The sequence below is a fragment of the Rhinolophus ferrumequinum genome, chromosome 23 (assembly GCF_004115265.2).
Source record: "Rhinolophus ferrumequinum isolate MPI-CBG mRhiFer1 chromosome 23, mRhiFer1_v1.p, whole genome shotgun sequence".
Taxonomy (NCBI): domain Eukaryota; kingdom Metazoa; phylum Chordata; class Mammalia; order Chiroptera; family Rhinolophidae; genus Rhinolophus; species Rhinolophus ferrumequinum.
The window spans coordinates 32,727,524-32,748,637 of NC_046306.1; positions in this window are offsets into that span (position 1 = coordinate 32,727,524).

Sequence of the window (21,114 nt, forward strand, 5' to 3'; positions counted from 1 at the left end):
CTTTTTTCCTTTTTTTTTTTTAAAGAAAACACCTTCCTCTTTATAAACCAAAATCTACCTCTCTGTTACTTCACTCATCAACCCTATGCACAACCTCCAGAGTTACAAAGACCAAGCCCATTCCCTTTTTCTAATGAGAAAATGTTCAAAGATAGCTTTTACAGGTTCTCCTTTAGATAGCTACTTTTCTACACTAAATGGAATGTTTTTTCAACAAGTTCTGATAAATTGTGCAATAGATGAGTGTTGTCCATGTGCGCCTTTCATTCATTCCTCCTTCCCAATGGGAGATCATATTGAGGTCACTATCCTTGCCCAAGTTTCATTCTTCATGTTTGGGTTGTATTGACTCTACCACCAGATCCGTGCTCAGCTTGGCTAAGCAGTGTATTCCTTTTCCTGAGGTGTAGGGATGGAATTGCAATCCAAGCCAGGCTAATAGAAATTAATTTTAGGATTTCCTGTTCAACTATTAGTGAAAAAGAAGCTTACATACTACCGGTGATGCCAAGCAAAGGTGGTGATTTGTAATCCCAGAATTTCTGGGAATTAATATCTGCAGAGAGATTGCTTGAAAATGAAGCCCATACAGAGAAAGGCTGTACCAAGAAATGAAGAGAGGGAGATTGGGGACATCATATGAATCCCTAGACCACGCCCTACAGAAAGCCAGATACACCTGAACGTTTCATGTACATAAGCCAATAATGTCCTTTTTAAAGAATAAGATCACTTGATTTGCATTCTGTGAATCTCCTCCAAAATAATCCTTTTTAAAACTCAGAATTTCTAGGTGCTTCACCATCTTTTTGACTCTTAATAAAAACCTTTAGCTAAGATAATGTGAATGAATGATATATCCAACTAATACCCACCTTATTAACATAGCAAATGATATTATGTAAATTGAAGGTGGAGATTTTAACAGAGAATGAGATTGAATAACTATTTTGGAGGTAGCCTCTGAAGACCTTGATTGCCATGCTAAAGATTATTTAGACTTTGTTTTTTACGCAAAGGATCCCATTAAAGTGTTTTGAAGAGAGAAGTGACATAGCACAACCTGCGTTCTTGTGCTTAAAGTAAAAGCTTCTGGAAGAAGAGGGAGCGCTATTTTGAAAAGTAAGAGTCTTGAAGTCAAGAAAGAAGTTATTCAGATAATAAAGGAGAGGAACAAAGAAAAAATGACTCTGCTCTGTAGCACTTTAGAGAAAGAAATAACGGAAATACTGGTAAAAAGCTGCATAGTTTCACAACTCATTGGTCATGGGAATAACCAAATAAAATGTGTGGTTCTGCGTCAGAATCTTTTTCAATTTTTTTTTTCTCTGTATTACATTATTCCACTCATTCTCTAAAACTTCAACTTATTTTTATTTAAGAAAACTATAGAGCCTAGTCTCATGTTCTTCATTGAATTACTTTTCAGGGCACTATTGTTAAATTTAGATTTTGTGTTAATTTGTGTTTTAATTTCTAGTTATATTTATATTTATGAATAATCTGAAATTCTTTGATTTAATTGAATTATACTGGAGTTTTATTTTTGGCCTGCTATTACGAGTAATTATTTTCTAGGAACTAATGATACATAAAAAAATTTAAAAAAGCACCCCAAATGAGGGGTTGTTCAACACGTACCATTTTATTACGTTCATGGATTTCCTCAGTCAGGAATTCAGACAGAACACAGCAAGATTGACTTCTCTGTGCTTCATGATGTCTGCAGCCTCAGCCAGGAAGACGATAGCTGGGATAACTTGAACGAGAGGGGCTGCCATTATCTGGGAGCTTCTGGAGCTTAGGCAGAGATGACTTGAAGCTAGGCTCAAAATGACCTGAAGACTGGGCTCAACTTGGATTGTCACCTTGAACACGTGCATATATATAACCTCTCTCTATGGCTTAGGTTTCTTCATAACTTGTCAGCTGGGTTCTGAGATGTACTATCTGAAAAGAAGCATTTAGACGGTGAAAATTCCAGGACACTCAAGCGGCAGCTGCATGGTTTTAATGTCCTAGTCTCAGAAATCACGTGGCATCACTTCTGCTTTCTCTATTAGTTAAAGTAATCACAAGGCCACCCAGATTCAAACTGAGTGGACATAGACACTACCTCAATGCAAAGAATGAAAAAGAATGTCCATGCATTTTTAAAAACTGACCCAACATTCATATACATTCTTTGTATACTTGCAAAGAAATTATGCTTTCCAATTTTAGTATGCAGAATCACATACGTCTACAACCTCTATTGTATAATTTTTTGCATTGGTATGCTCTATATTTTCATCTGTAAGATTAATAATGATAAAATAAAAGTCTATTATTATTGATATGATTTTATAGATTATTTCATTTCAATCAAATTATTTCATTTCAATCATTCTTAATGTTATTTGTTACTCATTTTTGTTATTAAATATTCAGTTGTAACTATTGACTCTATCTTCACATTCATTCATTCAATAAATATTTGCTTTATACCTATTATATTGAGAACAGTGGTCTGTAAACTATGATCCATGGGCCAAATCTGGCTTGCTGCCAGATTCTGTATGGCTTGTAAACTGAAAATGGTTTTTACATTTTTAAGTGCTTAAAGAAGAAATCAAAAGAAAAATAATATTCATGACACTTGAAAATTATATGAAATTTCAACTTCAGTGTCCATAAATATTTATTAGAATACAATCATGCTCATTTATTGTCCATAACTATTTTACACCTCAATGGCAGAATTGACTAGTTATAACAGAGAGCATATGACCCACAAAGTCTAAACTATTTGCCATTTGGCCCATCACAGGAAAAACTCAGCAACACTTCTAAGGTATATAGCATTGCTAAGACATACAGAAATACTTTCTGAAGCGTATAGTTTGGTGAGGAAATTGGACAATACACACACCATAAACAAATAAAATATATGCTGTGCTAAAAAAAAAATGCTAAGGAGGAAAAGAAAGCAGGGAAGGAGGATATGCTAGCTCAAGACAGGGTACTGAAATTTTGGGCAGTACGGTCAGGAACAGTCTCATTGTGAGGGTGAGTTTTCCATGAAGACCTGAAGGAGATAATGGGAAAGAGCCTTCCAGGCAGACGGAACAACCGGTGCAATGGATTCAAATGTGGCTGGAAGAGAAAGGAGGGTAAATCATAGTGAGATGAGTCAGATGGGTGAAGTCAGGTAAAGATGGGTCAGGGTATTTAGGCTCCTGTAGGTCACAGAAAACAAGCATGATTTCATTTGTGAGGTCCAGCATTTTGCACACAGAAGAGATCTCATCTGAATGACGTTTTCATAAGATCACTCTGAACACATATGTTCCCTTTTCATGTGATCTGCTATGACCATGTCTTCTTTCTTTTCACTTAAGGTAAATTGATTCACATTTGCCCACGTCTTTGTTTTTAGCATTACTTTATCTTCTTGCGGTAAGTATATCTCTTGTAAACTGCATATTATTGGTTTTTAAATAATTTTGAGGCATGTTAGAGATTTATCTAAATGTGTTACAAGTATTGTTAAAATTGTTGCACTAGGTCTAACTGTTCATCATATATATTTTCTTAAAAAAAATTGTTTCATTTGTGATTTTTTTTTCTAAGTTATATTTACGCAATTAGTGAAACAAGCAAAGAAACAAAAACCTTTGGCTGGTAAGAATTTTTTTCCTCTTGGAGTTTCAAGTACACCTTACTTCTTTCTATCCCTTCATAGAAGATTTCATTATTGTTACCAATTATTTACCACTCCTTCCAGAGACAATGTTGTTCCATCCCACATTAATATAAAGTCAACCAGGTGATGTTCACCAGCATTGAGCGAAAAATCTCAGAGCTATTTCATGGGCCCACCATTCATCTTCTCCCTCTGTTGTAGACCTGGACATTCCAGAATAGAGGTTATCTTTCAGCTTGGATCCCAGAGTAAAGAATCAAAGTTTGACTCACAATGCTGTGCAAAAAAGAAAAGCTTTATTGTGTAAGCCATTGAGATGTTTGGGTTGTTATTTACTGCAGCATAACTAGCCAAAGCTGACTGATACAGAAATTTGTGCTGGAATCCAATTAGCCTAGTTGTGCTAATTTCCCATAAACACAAACACTGTGTATTTATAATTGCCTTTTCTTCTATGGCTCCTCTTCAATCATTCCTTCAAAATTCTGAGTCTGTTGTGCATTTATATTACATTTCACTATTTAATTGTTGTCATTTAATTATCTGTTTTCCATTTCTACTATTTCACATAAGGTATATTTAAGCTACATTATCTTTTCTTTCTAACTTGCTCTAGGATAGATTTGAAAATTTCTCAAAACTCCCTTTTTAATAAAAGTTTTAAAACAAAAAATATATATGTATATATTAAACAATGAGTTTATATTTTTATTTTCATATAAAATTTTTGATTTGGGAGTAGTTTTAAAAGTCTGTTGATATTTCTTTTAGATTAACCAGTGATTTTTCTGGTTCTTTCCTGGATTATTCTACCCTATCTACAATCCATTTATCTCTGCAATAAATACTCTAATAAACTTGAAGACTATTTTTCTTTATATAAGGCAAGACAACTTATATAAAAGTTTCTTCCTTTATATAAAAGGGGAAAACCACCTGTAGGTCACTGAAATCATTCCCTAAGTGGAAGTACTTCCTTAGTCTCATATAGTTCGACAGATTTCTCAGGTTCCTCTTAGAAATACTGTAGAAAACAACTCCACCATTTCCCTTTTCAAAATGGCTGATATGCTGTAGATTCCTGAATCTGGGCAGCTTTAACAAAATGCTATTAAGCAGGTCTTAATCCTCCTCTTCTACTTGTGCCTACAAATTTTCTAAGGCGTGTATGCTGTGTGCCCCATCAGAAGTCATCTCAGGTAATAGTGTACCAGCCCTGAACCCCGAGAGCCCAGAGAAGGAGACTGGCAGATCACAATAGTAAATGGGGGGGGAGTCTGGAAGTGCAGGCAGGTGGGTAGTCAGTGGTAGAAATATTATGTGGTAGAGAAGGGAAAGATAACAGTGGCAAAGAAGCAGCATTCTAGTTCTTCGAGGGATGTGGCATTTGGGCTGCCACTTTAACTTGGGTGTCAGGCCTAGAATTAAAACGAAACATAATATAATGTAGCAAAATAAACAAAAGCATTTGTTTTGGCGGGTGTTCAGTGATGAGGCAAGAATGTGAAGAATGTAATACAATTCCTGCAAATAAGGTACAGACTTAGGTACATGTTCGCACAGGAATAAGGACAAAACTGAATTATACCTAAGTGTATTAGTTTCCTATAACAAAGAAAATAAACTGAGTGCCTTAAAACAACAGACAATTATTATCTCACTTCTGGAGTCTAGAAGTTCAAAATCAGGGTACCGGCAAGGTTGATTCCTTTTTGGAAGCTCTGAGGGAGAGCTGGTCAATGTCTCTTTTCTAGCTTCTGGTGGCTGCTGGCAATGGATGGCATTCCGTGGCTTGTAGATAATGTAGCATTCCAATCTCTGCCTCTGTCTTCACACAACATTCTCCTCTCTGTGAATGCCAAATCTTCCTGTGTCCAAATCTTCCTCTTACAAGGATTCCAGTTATGGGGTTAGGTCTTGAACATATGTTCTGAGAGGACACAATTCAAATCACAATACCAAAGTACAAAAGTGTAGCAAAAAATGTAGCTGCTTTTCTCAATTGTTTTCAAATCTCACATGTAGAATCATGACCTACCACAATACGCACGGCCCCAAAAGAAACCACACCTGGGGTCCAGCTCTAAGAGTTAGTGGGGGAAGAATAGAAAGGACCAAAGAAAGGAAAGTTGGGACTTAAAATTACATAAACCACATTAGATTTGAGAATTCCCTCATTTTCCAAATCATCTAAAAAATCCATTATTTTAGATACAAAAATACTGAGGGTTAAAAAGTTGAGTCGGGACTTTCTAAGTTACACGTACATGGAATTTGACTTCATCTTCGCCAACACAGAGCCTCTAGCTCAGACATGTTGAGCTAGATGTAGTAATAACTAAAAATACTAATAAATGTAGTAATAACTATCCCTAAACTATCAATTTCACTTGTCAATTAGAGATGGTGAAATAGCATCAGCTGAAGGTTAGTAATAAGCTCACATTTTAATGGATATTGGCAGGTTAACAAATGTTAAAATAAATATATAAAGACATACTATAGGCATACAGAAGTCAGAATGACAAAAGTTATGACTAATTAAAATCTCATATCCATATTTCTTCTGAAATTTATTAATTATAATGTAGTCAAAGTATATTGTCAATTCACTTCTTTGGGCTTTGGAAATGACTTCTGCCAGAGAAAAACTAAAGTGTGAAAAAATAGGAAAAAAATCTGGAAGAAACAAATTTCCACTATAAAAAATTATTCACATGGATTATACTGTCCTAATTTATAATCTTAGAGAAATTAAATATTATTATACATCTAAATCCATATAATTCTCACTGATGCAGCCATACTTAGGAAATCATTGCATAATGCTCTTCTCTCAAAGAGAGAATGACACAGAGACAAGAGACATAAGATCCAACAAGAAGGAGTCATGACATATAAGAGTAGTGAACGGAAGAATGAAGTAAAGATAAGTCCTAGGATGATAGGCCTAGAGAAGGACATCTGCATTGGAACAAGAAGACAGTAGCCCCGGGACAAAGGTCACTATTGGGGAAAATAATTGTTACATGATGTATTATGCCATGCCACTCAGAGTAAAGAAAACTTCTGAAAGCTATGTGATAGATCTGATGAAATGTTTGGAAGAGTAATGAGGACAGATACATAGATAACTATGTCTGGTAGAATAATGGCAATTGCTAATTCCAGGGAAAACAAAAACTTGTAAAAATTTGTAGTTATCATACAAAAATTTTCTTAATGAATAATATTTATGTAGGTATAATGAAATAAACAGATGTCATTGATTAATTGAAATGTAAAGTAATATATTAGGACTATGAGGAAAATGGTTTTATTAGTTATATATTGCTGTATAACGAATTACCCCAAAACTCTGCGGGTTAAAATAATAACATTTATTCTCATCACACTTTGTGTGGATCAAGAATTAGAAAATCGCTTAGATAGATGGCTCTGGCTCAGGGTCTCTCATGAAATTATAGTGCAGATGCTGTCTGGGTCTGCAGCAATATGAAGACTTGGCTGGGGCCGGAGGAGCCATTTCCAAGCTTACTCAAGTGGCAGCTGGCAACAAACCTCAGTTCCTCAACGGATGTTGAATAGGTGCCTCAGTTCCTCATCATGTGGGGCTCTTCTCATAGCATAGCTTCTCCTAGTGCAAGTGATCTCTGAGAAACAGAGGAAGACGGGGGGCGGGGAGGGGGAGAGAGAGAGAGAGAGAGAGAGAGAGAGAGAGAGAGAGAGAGAGAGAGAGAGAGAGAGAGAGAAGAAAAGGAGGAGGAGGAGGAGGAGGAGGAGGAGGAGGAGGAGGAAGAGGAGGAGGAGGAGGAGGAGAGAAGAGAAGAGAAGAGAAGAGAAGAGAAGAGAAGAGAAGAGAAGAGAAGAGAAGAGAAGAGAAGAGAAGAGAAGAGAAGAGAAGAGAAGAGAAGAGACCATACTGGAAGCCAAATGCTATTTTATGGCCTGATCTCCAAAGTCAAACACTATCATTTCTGCTTTATTCCATTTGTCAGAAATGAGATACAAATTCCAGCCCACACTCAAGAAGAGGAGGATTAAGTCAAGAAAAGAAAATCAGATAATTTGTTGACATATTGTTAAATCCATATAACAATTTTTATGAGTTACAAAGAGTGTCAAAAGATAAACTAAATTTGACTAATCAAAAAAAGTATAAGCATTTTATTTTAAAGTATGAAGGCAAGTACTACTAAAAAACAGCAAAAGGAGGTAAAAGCAGTTATATCTGGGGAGGAGAATTGAGGACATAAGGAAGGGAGAGGTAGGACACTATTTTTTTTGAATTATTATTTTTAAAGCCCTTTCATCTATATTTAATTAAAACATTTTTAATTAAAGGAAAACAAATAAAGAGAGAATAATTGGAAAATAGAAAAACTTCTCACTATGTAGTTCAGTGTTATTTAATGTCATGTCTATTTAAACAACTAAAACTTCCTCTTATAACAGGAAAACACCAGTGTTATTTGTTCCATGCTTTGAGAATCACAGATCTAAGGAAAAAAAATGTTAATGAGATTCTTCTCCCCAGATTATTTTCCTGAAAGGAAGGGAAGTAACTGGAAGGGGCAGAGGGGAAGTAAGAGAAGAGAGGGGAGTGGGAAAAGGGGAGGAGAAGGAAGTGAAAAGGAAAGGAGGAAGTCATAGTCTCCTTCAAAGTCATGGTATCTGACAGCCCTTTAGTATCTTGGTGAAGTAAGGAAGTATTAAATTTTAAAAGAATCATTATAAATCAATTATCAAGGAGCTTGATCAATATTTGTTGAATGAGTTAATGCATTTCCAAAGATGTTAACACACAAATGATGTCAGTTCTCCAATATTATTGATTTTCCCACAAGGATAGTACAGTAGTCCCGACTTTGCTTTCTGTGGTTTTAGTTACCTGTGGTCAATCAGGGTCCAACAACATTAAAGGGAAAATTCCAGAAATAAACAATTCATTAGTTTTCGATTGCACATCTTTCTGAGTATCGTGATGAAATTTCCCGAGTCCCACTCTGTCCTGCCTGGGATGTGAATGATCCGTTTGTCCAGGGTATGCTCCCTGCCTGTTAGTCATTCAGTAGGCATCTTGGTTATCAAATGGAGTGTCACAGTAACATAGTGTTTGTGTTCAAATAATCCTTATTTTACTTAATAATGGCCGCAAATTGCAAGAGTAGTGATGCTGGCAATTCGACTATGCCACAGAGAAGCTGTAAATAATTTCCTGTAAGTGAAAGTTGAAGGTTCTGGATTTTAAGAAAAGAAGAAAAAAATGTATGCAGAGGTTGCTTACATCTATGGTAAGAATGAATCTTCTATCTGTTGAAGGAAAAAAAAATGTGCTAGTTTCACTGTCACACCTCAAACTGCAAAAGTTACGGCCACAGTATGTGAGAAGTGCTTAGTTAAGATGGAAAAGGGATTAAATTTGTGGGTGGAAGGCATGAACAGAAAATGTGTTCCAAGTGATGGCAAAGTGATGTACCAGAAAGTATTTTTGAATCTATATAATGATATAGCAAGGGATCCCTTGAAACAAGTGACACTAAGCCATTTACTGTAAGTAAGGAATGGTTGCACAAATTCTAGAAAAGCTTGGCATTTTATCATCTCATACCATCACAAGAAAAAGAAAGGTGAGTATCACATTCACATAACTTTTATTACAGTATATTACTATAACTGTTTCTATTTTATTTCTTACTTTCTTAATTTCTTACTGTGACTAATTTGTGAATTACGCTTTAGCATAGGAATGTATGATATAGGTAAAAACATAGTATACAAGGTCAGACAATTATGTTTGCGATCCCATCCTAGAAAACATGCTACATATACTTCCTTGCTGAATATCACTATGGTCACCTTCAAAGTACTCCCCTTGGGAAGCTGTGCACTGACACCAGCACCTAGTCCACCCTTCAAAGCAATTTTGGAATTCTTGCTGGAATGGCCATCAGAGCTGTCATCGTATTACCCCGATGTCCTGAATGTCATCAAAATGTCTTCCTTTCAATATTGCCTTTATTTTTGGGTAAAGAAAGAAGTCATTGAGGGCCAGGTCATGTGAGTAGACAGGGTGTTCCAATACAGTTATTTGTTTCCTAGCTAAAAGCTCCCTCACAGACAGTGCCATGTGAGCTGGTGCACTGTCATGATGCAACAGCCATCAATTGTTGGTGGAAAGTTCAGGTCGTCTAATTTTTTCACGCAGCCTTTTCAGCACTTCCAAATAGTAAACTTGGTTACTGTTTGTCCAGTTAGTACAAACTTGTAAGGAATAATACCTCTGATATCAAAAAAGATTAGCATCATTGTTGCAACAAGTTCATGAACTTAATTGTCTGACCTCATATGTCTTTTTTAATTGATTTTTTCAAAAATTTAATAAATATGACAATTATTAACTATTATTTAAAATAAAACCTGAAATCGTAGACGGGTGGCTTAGTTGTTTAGAGTGCGAGCTCTGGGCAACAGGGTTGCCGGTTCGATTCCCACACAGGCCAGCGAGCAGCGCCCTCCTCAACTAGAATGAAGTCAATGAGCTGTCGCTCAACTTCTGGGTGGCCAGATGGCTCAGTTGGTTGGAGCGCGGGCTCTCAACCACAAGGTTGATGGTTCGACTCCTCCACTCCCACAAGGGATGGTAGGCTGCAACTAACAACGGCAACTGGACCTCGAGCTGAGCTGCGCCCTCTACAACTAAGACTAAAAGGACAACAACTTGACTTGGAAAAGTCCTGGAAGTACACACTATTCCCCAATAAAGTCCTTTTCCCCTTCCCCAATAAAATCTTAAAAAATAAATAAATAAATAAAACTGAGAGATTCAGGATGCCCATCAATTGTGCATGTAATACAGTTAGTAGAAACCAGGTGAGCGTGCCAGGGCCCTGTGCCTCCCTGAGTTTCTTACTTAGAGGAAGACCACCAGCCATCATAGTGGTTTGGGACATCATCAGGTCTAAGTGTTTTATTTTTACTAATATATCTTTTAATTCATGCCCAGATGTGACTGATGGTTCGATGGGAAGACAAAGAAATACTGATTTGGGAAACAAGAGACACAAAAAAATCCCATTAAAGTTGTCTTCACTAGATCTGTGGATTACAATTACGGTATATTATCTAGTTCTCATATAGCATGAGAACTTTCCTTGACACTGCAGGAGCCAATGCTAAAAATGAAACATATAACAATGATTATTATATCCAAGCTGCACACTATTTATTAATAATAATAATTAGCTATACTTCCACAGTGCATTCTGGAAAGAAATACTTCTAAATATGAGTCAGAAAGCTCTTACATTTACTCATTTTGAAATACAACATGAAAGTTGTAAAAACAAACCATTCAATTTTTTATACAAAATGCAAGAATTCAAAATATCAGGTCATAAAAATTAGTTTTTGTGGTGTCTACATTGAACGCTATGATATGAAATTATAGTTCAAACTAGTTTTATATATATATTCATTACGAAAACTAATCATGATATATCTTTAATAATTAACATCACTGTGTCTCTTAGTAAATGAGGTAATTAAAAAATGCTTTACATATGATATATAATCATTAAGTACTTCAAATGCAATATATGTGTATATGTACATGCAAATTAAGTAAATGTATATTAAGTAACTGAGATTATCTATTGACATCTCATAGTTACTTAATTTATGTTTCACTTAGTGCTGTTTCTTTAACACAATGGGACAGTAAAGATGCAACGAATGAAAAAAGTCCTGCCTGGGAGACATGTTGCTTCAGGGTGTGGGTATTTTCTCAGACTTTGCACTGTTTACCTATTCATCAGCCTGATTCTTCATCAGCCCCTTGCCATTGGCAGGGCATGAGGTGTTTGCCCAGTCAACCACTATGGCAGCAGGATCCAAATTGGCTGCCCCCTCACATGCCTCAGTTTCCTCAGTCCGGGAATCCCACTTGTTCCCCATGTTTCACAGTAGTGTGTTTCTTTGATTCCAATACGGACTTTCCTTAGCAAATCCTTTTCATGTTGTTGACTCTTTGGGAATTGAGGATAAAATTACTTTGGCAGGCATGGTTCTAATTAGAATTCATTTCCAACAATCCAGCATTTGATAAAGAGGGACCAATTCAATGGAGAAGTGTTGAAATTTTCAAAGGTTAAACAGGACAAAAAGTAATGAAGGCCATCTATTTCATTTTTACCAGAGGGCTGGTAGAAGTCTGGAGTGTCATCTACTTTGATGTTCTCAGCCAAAGGGCCATTTAAAATTAATTAACATAAAATGATGTTCTGTACAGACGCAGAAGAGCCCTCAAATAAAGACCTCCACATGCTTCAGAACTCAGTGCTGTTCTCATTCACGATGGCTCAGCTATGTGAGTGTCCGCATCAGTAGCAGGCCTGGTTTCCTTTTCTAGTACCAAGCACTAGGGCCTCAGAGTCACATGCCTTCCCAACTTCCCACTACATTGTAAAGAATAATTAAGCAAAATCCAACACTGAAATGTATTTTCAACTCACTTGACATCACTGTGTTTTCTGGATTCACAGCTGAGATTTTCCAAATAACAATAAATGTACATTCTTTGAGTCCTTATTTTGACCTGCCAGGAGTGAATACAGGTAAGATTCTTTTCAGGGAGGCCAGACTTTAACATATGAAAATAACATTGTACAGTGTCTATGTTTTTATACAGTTCTTATTTCTTAATTGGACATGATGGGTTGACCTGGTACTTTTTTTCTATGTCATCCTCATTCAGGGACCAAGACTGACAGAGTAGCTGCCATCTTGAAACTTCCTGGTTGTGTTGGCAGAGGGAAAAGAAAGCGTGGCAAACCATGTGTAGGCTCATAAATCTCCTGACTGAAAATAATGCACAACACTTTTGCTCATATCTTGAGGGCCCCACCTAACTGTAAGAATGCAAGGAACAGCACTGCTAACTCTACTTTAGGAAATTATAAGTAATATATTAGTGAACAACACTAATACATTACTTACACATCCTACAAATTTTCTTCATATCTGCATCATCTAACATGCATATTGCCTATAATATTACCAGTTTTCAATATTACGTGTTTATATGTAAATATCCTGGGTACAGAAAGTGATTTGTAAGCAATTGACATTTTAGTGCCAGGATTAACAAAATATTTGATTAAGTCTTTCCAGGTGGAATTTTCTTTGTGATCTGAATAACTTCTATTAGTTTGTATAGAAAGTATTCCTTTGGAAAGAAGAGACTATGGCCTTTATCTTCTGGAATATTTAATTATCAGGGCCCCTTTTGGAAATATTAAGTTTCAGTTTCCTTTTTCTTTAGATGGAAGGGCACTTGAAGGGACATCACCACGACTTTTCTGTCATTTTGGTTTATCCAAGAAACACTCATGCCGGTTATGTTATAATGCAAGACACAATCATTTTGTGTATTGCCTACATGCATAACTCATCACTCTGCAAAGGAAGGACTGTACAAATTATTAAATATATAAGATTAACTTAATTGGAGTTTTGCTTGATTTCAAATCTAAACCTTATTTCTGTATACTCAAACTTATTAGTTTTTATACAGGTCACATTGGCTATTAACTTGATTTTAGAAATATAGAATAAGAAAAATAGAGGGAATAGTGTCTCTGATATCGTTACTATAATTTTTCTGAGCTTGATGATGAATCCATCTAATGTTAGAAAGAGTTTCCATATGTACCCATTCATCGGAACTTTTAATAATGCAACCATGATGCCTACACAGAACTCTAAAGCACCTGAAGACCAACCAGCTTGCCTGCATAGAAAATTGAATTCTGCCCCTTAGAAAACAGCAGGGAGAAGCAGAATGTGAGGATCAACAGACGATCAATGAAGATTAATGACATATTGCTTGATACAAATTAAAACAGAGAAAATGTAGTCTCTTGGGGTTAATCAGAAGCTTATCAGGGTCCAGATTTTTATTCGAAAATGCGGCTCCAGTATGTTTGCTCTCAGATGCAGATGTTGCTTATGCAGTCCCTGCTGGCTGTCAGTGAGGGAGGCATTGTATCCTGGAGCTTTGTGGTTTTGCAGTTAAAAGGGAGCAGTGTGTCATACCAGTATTTGTCAAGGTCTCATCCTGTTTATTGGACATTAGTGATAGGAAGACCTGTGCATATCTAAAAACATCTTGTGGCCAGATTTCACAAAAGTTCTCGTGTGTCCTGTCACTGAATGTGTTTCCTTCTTGACTTTGCTGCTGGGAAGTTCAGAATTGAATCTGTGACATAGTTTAAACATTTTTGCATAGTTTAGAACATTTTGGGGTACTATTCAGCCTTTGCTTTGCTTTATCTAACTTCATACAGTGTCTTTTTTTGTTGTTGTTGTTAATTATTTTAAGACTTTTGATGGAACAACACAGGAAAAAAATAAATGAATTATTTAATTTATTGACATTCTTATGGCTAAATATCAATCTTTAAAGTTACAGTGATGAGACAAAGACCTACCAGCAGCCAAAATATTTCATAAGCTAGAGAACACATAAAACTACCGCTGTTGTTGAGTTTGTTGAAATAGAATCTCATTGGACTGACTGGTAGTCAATCTTAGGGCTATTTTGAGGCAGAAATGCATTAATTTCTCCAGGAAATAGTAGGAAGTATGGTCAAACTTTAGAGAGAAAAGAAAGGGCCAATTGATTTAGGAACAAAACCAGGTTGGGATATAAGTGGGAAAATTTCTTGAGTATCAGCTTCTAAAGTCGAAGTCACTGCTTGATTGTGAGGAGAAATGAAGAGTTGTTATCCATATTAATGAACTTCTTGAATGTCTTGGAAAGCCCACAACTGCTGGGGCTAGTGCACTATGACTAACTCTGCTAATGAATTTGCTGGAGTGGAAGACAGAGGTTGTGCTTTGGGTGGTGCGGTCTATGATGCATCCTATCTAAACTATGCCATGGAGAGGCAAGAAAAACAGGTTGCTGTCTGTAGCTCATAGGCAGTGGACAGTAGTCTACTGGTGGAAGACAGTAAATTCATAGGGGGTCTAAAGGCACTTTGGAGAGTTCTCCTTAGAGATAGAAAATAGGCCAGAGGCTCTGACTGGGGACCAGTAGCTCTGTGGTCTATAGATAAAGAAGATATTTGTAATGGACTAAGTGGCCATAATTGGAACAAAGTGTGTGTGTGTGTGTGTGTGTGTGTGTGTGTGTGTGTGTGTGTGTTGATGGAGCACCATACCAAAGTGAAGTTGTGATTATGGAAAGTAGGCAGCGCTGTGACAGAATCTCTATGACATCCATGCATGTTTGGAAGATGGCAAGTCTTGGTCCAACCACTTATTAAATTACTTCATACATATTGACTCACTTAACTTTTTTTTTTTAACCTCCCTGTTTACATGATGTTATTACGGTCATTTCACAGAAGAGGAAATTGAGACATTAAACACATAGGTATTGTTCCCAGAGTCACTTGACTTCTAAGCTCAGTAAGTGCAACTCAAACCTAGACAATGGGAAGTCAGACTTAGCGACCACACCTTTGCTGCTCTGAACCCCTGCTTAGGATGGCATTGGTGTCCCTTGCAGCAGTGATCAGAATATACTTAGGAGCAGCAGGGTCAGGAAGATCCACCAGCAGCAACTGTGGACTGTGCTCACATCAGCCACTCTTCCCCTCTCCATCATCACCTAACACCCAGGCCCTATTTTTGAGCCTGACTCTCAAAAACATAATTGATTTCCTTTCCTGAAAAACAAATTAATTGGTGGAGACATTGCCTTCATTTTTCAACTAACGATTTATGACGAACAAGTTCCTCCACTTGTGCATCAAGGAGCAGCGATTAGATCGTGGTCTTTTCTCTTATTTACATTGGCCCATTTCCTCTGCAGTGACCATCTTGGCAACAAGTGTGACATCTTTTGCCAAGCTTCTAAATACTTGTAAGTTCCCTTTTATCATTTTCCCAGGTTCTTGTCCATCTGGTTCTTGTCCAGACTCTAGAAATGTATAATGCAGGAAGGAGCTCAAGTGATCCTCTGGAAAACAAAGTAAGACCATCTTTCTCAGTTAAAACAAAATTCGACAAAACGCTGTACCCACTTAATAGCTAAGTTCTAAAAAAATTAGACTGATTAAAGACCCTAAGTACTGACACTGTCACCAATTACCTCATGACTCTTAGAGCTTTGCTTTTGTCACAGGAAATCACGACCAGACAACTGCCTCCTTGGCAGGGAAACATCCGTCTTCAATAACTGGCCATAAAGACCATCAGGAGATAACAATTCTTCTGCCTCTGATCTGCAATATGCTCCAATTACTACTGACAAAGTATCAGAAGATAATCTACTACCAGGAAGGAATACTGAATGCTTCAGCTCTGCTGTTTGACATTAGGTAGAGGATAGGATATATTAATTTTACCTATTATGATATTTTACTCTAAAATAAGCAATTGAGGTGCAAGTGTGGGAAGAAAGTGAAAAAGAAGAAAACCAGATGGCAGTGACCCTCATTGTTTCCTAGGTTCTTTCTCATATTCTCTCTCTCTTTTTTTAAACCACTCAAGATCTCTTTCCCTATGTTTACTTTAAATTGTCTTTATCTTCCCCAGGATTCAAGATAGCAATTAACACCTACAGCAGAAATTTAAGGGATGTCAGTTACCTAGGAATTCTAATAGCAATTAAAATGTTATCAGGAAAAAATTAAATTCCAACTGAAGAAAAAGAAAAACAATATCATTAAAATTTTTTCAGTGACATTTTAATGCTAGAAACAAAGCTTCCCAGATCTCAGGGATAATGTTATTTGTGTAGAGACCCTTTAAAATAAATGTCACATACTACAGAGAGGGCCCACCTCCATAGAGCAGACAGGACAGCTTTTCAGAGGCTCCAGGCCAACAGTGCTGGGCTCTCAGAAGAATGAGGATTTACATGTGGTCCATGCCTAGAGAACTGTATCAGTCAGGGTTTGGCTAGGAAAACAGAGCTACTATGAGTAACACAAAAATGAGGACTTTATTATGACAATTAGACCTGACACAAATGTGGTAAGAACTGAGGAAGTACAGACCTGGAAGAGGAATTGGAGAATCAACCACTAACTAGTCTGACAGCAGCTCTGGTCAGGATGACATCAAAACTTGCAGGAATGTTCTGTAGCCAATGTTGAGGCCATCAGAGCAGGATCCTAAAAGGAGGAGCCCAAGGAAGGTATACGGGAAGCCACTGCTTCTATGTAGGTCTCACCTCTCTGGGTACACAGTCAATACCTGGTGATAGTACAAGATGTGGAGGAGATGGGGACAAGCGAGACCTGCCAGATGCATCTGATCTAGCCACTGTCCCATCTCACCATCATGACATTTGGAAAGTAATGGCTTCTGTTTCACTACCTCTTTCTAAGTCTCTTACAAACTTCTTCCTTTGGCCAGCTCTAACAGGGATCACAGGAAGGGTTCTCAGTAACATAGTTCCCAGCATTAGCCAAGCTGACACAATACAATCCAGTGCTCTGGCTATACACTAGCTCATTTACCTCAAGCTATCTGGCTATTATTTCAATAAATATTTGCTAACTACTCATCCTTGTTCTAACCATTAACATCTCACAAAAGCATGTTTTTGATCTTTAAAGAGCTCACAGTCTAGTTAGGAGAGAGAGAGAGAGGGAGAGAGAGAGAGAGAGAGAGAGAGAGAGAGAGAGAGAGAGAGAGAGAGAGGAGTAAAAAACAAAAATTCAATCAATTCAATGTGACAAATGCATTATTTTAGATATGAACAAAATTATTTAGGAATACCAAGGAAGAGACTCTTTCTGAGGGAGTCAGGGAAAGCTTTTGTTGGGTATAAAATTGTGGCTTATACAACCCAGCAATTCATTTCCTAAGCATCTACCCAAGATAAATTAAAACATGTCCAAGCCAAGGTGAATATATAGCAGCATAAAAATAATATACCAAGCGGAAAACAATTCAACGTCTATTGACTGATGAACAGATAAACACAGTTTAGTATATTTATACAATGGAATACTATGCAGGAATCATGAGCAAGAACACACTACTGATATATGTAACAACATGGGTGAACCTCAAAAAAGTGAAAAATGCCGGAGATACTAGAAGTAGATTGGTACTTGCCTTGGGCTGGGAGCATGGATTGATTGCATGTAGGAATAAGGGAATTTGGGGGTTGATACAAGTGTTTACATAATCGTATCAATATACTAAAAATCATTGAACAATACACTTTCAATGAGTGAATTATGTGATATGTGAGGTAAACCTCAATAAGGCTATTAAAAATGTTACTGTTTTCTCATTTGGCAGCCATGACAGTAACCCTAAGGTGATAAATACATCCCAAAGACATGTTTGTGTGTGAATTCCTTCAAAGTCTGGTTTTCTTAGTTGGATAGTCACTGTGTTAGGTTAATGCTAAGGATATAACAGATAAATTCCAATATCTCAGCAATTTAAGATGCTAGAAATTTATTTCTGGTTGCTGTAAGTCTGTAATGGATGCTCTCCACTCAGAGACTTTTTCAGGGACCTGGATGCCTCCCATCTTGTGATTCTTCTACTTCTAATGTAGGTTCTCAGATGGTGCTGTTCATGGACATCAAGCCAAGGGAAGATAATCGAGCTGGGAGGCCCACGTGTGGTGGTGGTTGTGGTGTGGGGGTTACAGACCAGGCCTGGAATTGACAGGCTTCATTCTCACTCACATTCCATTGGCCAAGAGTCCATCATTTGGCCACACCTACAGGTAAGGGAGGTTGGAAAGGTGATCTGATAGTGTGACCAGGACAAAGAGGAAGCAGGTTGAAATTCTAGCTGTGTTCAGCCACATCAGTCAGCCATGCTTCCTCATAAAACAGTCCTAGTGTGGCGGGAAGAGGATATTGATGGATTGTCCATTATCAGCTGTACGTGGCATCTTGAACAAGAGCAGGATGCTTGTTGCAGCTTCATGACGGAAGAGCATAGTCTTAATTACACCAAAACACTATTATCCCAGCAGCACTTCTGTTATCACTATAAACATTTAAAATATTTAGGATGAACTGCTCTGACTTGATAGTGGTAATTGACTGGAAAGGAACAATTAAAGCCGGCTCTGCTTGAGCATTTGCACTTGTCTTAGTACCTAAAACATTCCTGCCTAAAACGTTCTGATGCTGTCCCTTCACACTAGAGACATTAAGAACTACCAGTCTCAGTCCTGTGAGATCTGGCTCCACCTACCTCCCCAGCCTCAACCCCGCCTTCCTCTCTCTCACCACATCCCCAAAACCCAGGCCTTTTCTGTGTTTCCCAAACAAAACCAACGGTACTCTGCCCCGTGCGTTTTGCTTTCTGTTGCTTCAACCTGGAGTCTCTTCCCCCAGCAATCCACAAGCCTGGCTCTTTTTCACCTCTTAGGTTTTAGCTGAAATGTCACCTCCTCAAAGAGGCCTTTCTTCACTATTCAGTATAACGTTATTCCCACCACCACCACCTCAATTCAACCATCCTGTATTATTTCCTTCATAATGGCTTATCATAACCTTTTCAACATCTACCCTCTTTTATTGCTTCTCCATTTTATACCACCCCCTCTGCCAAATTCTTACATACCTACTATGGATGGAATTTCTTCACTTTCTTTCTTTGTTGGGACTACATCCCAGTTTCGCTATTTTCTGTAATGCTCAGGCCACACCACTGCATTTAGTCTCTTCTATAATGCAATCTCTTTATTTCATCTCTTGCTTCCATCTCAGCAATTATAACTGAAAATCTCCAGACCACAGATAACTCCAAGGGTCAAATTGTTTTCTACCCTGGTCTCCTTTACCACCAAAAATACAACTGTCTTATAAGGAACACAAATGGAAGTCAGCCTACTTCCCACTAAATTCCTTTTAATTCTTGAGATTCAATGATTCTCTATTACATGTTAACACAGCAAGGGGGCTTCTCTTTCTCATCAAAGACTTCCTGACTCAGAGATCTTGCCTTTCACAGCTGAGCTGAAGCACAACTGAGTAAAAGACTCTCTACACTATTAGAAGGTAAAAGCTTTTCTTAAAAAAGAAAAGAAAGAAAGAAAGAAAACCCCGTGCATGGAGGGCTGAAGGTTCCTCATAGCACTCCTTACCTCCCAGGTTTAAATGGTTTATTGCCATGGTTGGCTGATTAGCTAAGCATCACTTAGTCATAATTATCTTGATGAAAATTGTGTATGTGCTCTCCCTTTTCTTCTTTCAAGTATGAGAACTTGGAGGACAGGAATGAAATCTGACATAGTTTATTTATAAAGCCAAGTGAGGGCTGGCTCACTGTGGGCACTTAAATGCTATTGATAAATAATGCACACAGTGGGGCTCTGGTTTGGAATTGAATTAAACCTTGAGTTCAAACATATTCCCCCTCTGGTTATATCTGTTTCATATCCTAGCAAAACACATCAGTGAAGTTCGATATAAGTGACGAGAGGAGTGAGAAACAAGCCCCAGAGAAATAAAGTTTGTTGTTCTGAGCTATTGTGAATCTTTGCCCTGGAAACATAAAATTTCGGCTTGACACAAAGTTTTATTGCAGACACAACCTTTGCCTTCTTCCAACTGATTTGGAAATGCAAAGATGGTTTCATAAAAGAGGCTGATTATTGCACTGTAATGAATGTGTGCAATTTTATAGCTGGAAATTCAGATTGAGTGATGTGTTAGACTATGCAGAAGATGCAGAAATCCCTACCCTCAATGAGCTTATGGCTTACTATACATCGAGTTCCAAGAACCTTAATAAAGAACCCCCGTGGCCTGCCTTTACTTACCTTTTACTGTCTTATCCCCCACCACTCCGTAGCTTATTATTTATGATCTAGCAATATTCATCCCATGAAATGCTACTGCTTTCCTCCCTGCCTTTGTGTAGGTTGTCCGTTTTACCAGGTATGCTCTGTCTCTTTTCTCTCTTTCTCTGAGTGACTCCTACTCAACCCTTGAGATGCAGCTTAGGTGCAGCATCCACCAGGAAGACTTAGACTGAGTCAAGTGTATTGGTTTATGTTTCTGTATCATTCCGTGAGTAGGACCAACATAATCCATAGCTCACTGTCCTGCCAGCATTATTTTCTTGCTTGCCTTCTCTGGTCTGTGAGATTCTCAGGGGCAAGAACTTTGTCTTATTCATCCTTTGGCAATCAGAACCTAGTGCAGTACCTATAGTCATTGGAGGTCTGACAAAATGTAACGAATGAATGAATTACTGGCTCTGTGGTTGTTTCTATAGGGGCACATATACCCACAGATGTTTTTCTTCAATGTCAGAATTGCCTGGGATAAAACTATATTCATTCTCAATTTGGTTAATTTGGGGGAGTCTTTAGTCATTGATGATATTTGAGAAGACAATCAGAATTTTGCTTTTAGATAATCTCCTAA